The following is a 1294-nucleotide window of genomic DNA, read 5'->3' as shown; positions in this document are numbered from 1 at the left end:
GCACACCGTTAGTGAGCGCTCGCAGGCGCCGTCGACGTACTAAGGATGGGCAGCGGCCACCAGTGGCAGCCGGACGACGCGGCTTTGGCCATGACTTTCCGAGACTGGTTCCTGCAAAGACGCTGGAAAAGGCCAATGTTCGCCGCTTCTGATTGGCTACTGCAAAAGTTACATATCCGGTTTGTGGGAATTCAAGTGTCATGGGCTTGGCCGCGCTGGCTTGCAGCATGGCAACGACACCACCTCTGCTCGTGGTGCAAGCCCCGTGTCAATGGCTGCAGAAGTGCCGGCACCGACGTACTAGCACCGCTCCCGGCAATATTGTTTCCCACGTCATAGCTGCAGAATATATACATGTATACTGGAATATGCACCACGCAAGCCATATTCTTCGGCCATTCCGACTGTTCCATCGTGTTGCAAGCGACCCACCGCTGAATTTCTTGGGTACAAAAGGGGGTTTCAAAGTTGAAAAAATGGAAAAGCCAATGGCAATGGAGCAGGTCCATGGCGCCAAAAATTGCTTGATTTATAGCCAATGAAAAGCGTTTGCTTTCCGGAGGCATTCCGGAGGCCGAAATGCATGTACCTCCATAATTTGATTCGTTTTTATTGCGTGGCGCCCGACAGTCCGAGGCTCGAGAGCTAGGTCCGAGGACATGGCGGTCCTTGCGCCAGCGTACCTCCTCTTGAGATCCTCTCAACAGGTCCGCTGCCTTATCTATGGTCTTGAAGTAAAGAACAACGTGCATCGTCTTGGTTGCGCACCAGGTTGTGGGCGTCGTTGGGCATAGCGGACGTCGCCCTCGTGGCATCGTCCTTCGTCTCGATGTTGATGAAACGTTCTTCACGGTCGGCTGCAGAGAGCCTTCCGCGCATGTCCTTGTAGGACTACTCGTCTCGCATGCGCGCTGGCTTGGCGCACATGCCCCTGTTCGAGTAGACTACCCTGGCCTTCTTGCCCGCCGCGTCTAACGGCGCGGCCGCGCGCTCTTAAAAAACCTTGCGAAATTTGATGGCCTCACTTCTCTCCATCATGGACTCGCTCCATGGCCGAAAATCGACCCTGGAGATTGCAATGGAGTTGCCTCGACAAGGGAGAAACTCGCTTCCTTTTTGTCCAATCAGCGCGCCGTATTTTCGAAAGTCCATTTTTTCGAACTCCATTGAAATCTCCATTTTCAACTTTGAAACCCCCTAAAACACGCAGCGCACCAGCGGACGACCGACCACGCAACTCTCGTGCTCGCAACTCTCAGTCGGTTGGAAAGGAGGCGCAAACGTCCTTTCCAGG

The sequence above is a fragment of the Saprolegnia diclina genome, assembly GCF_000281045.1.
Source record: "Saprolegnia diclina VS20 unplaced genomic scaffold supercont1.134, whole genome shotgun sequence".
Lineage (NCBI taxonomy): Eukaryota > Oomycota > Saprolegniomycetes > Saprolegniales > Saprolegniaceae > Saprolegnia > Saprolegnia diclina.
Note: the sequence above shows the minus strand (reverse complement) of the source record.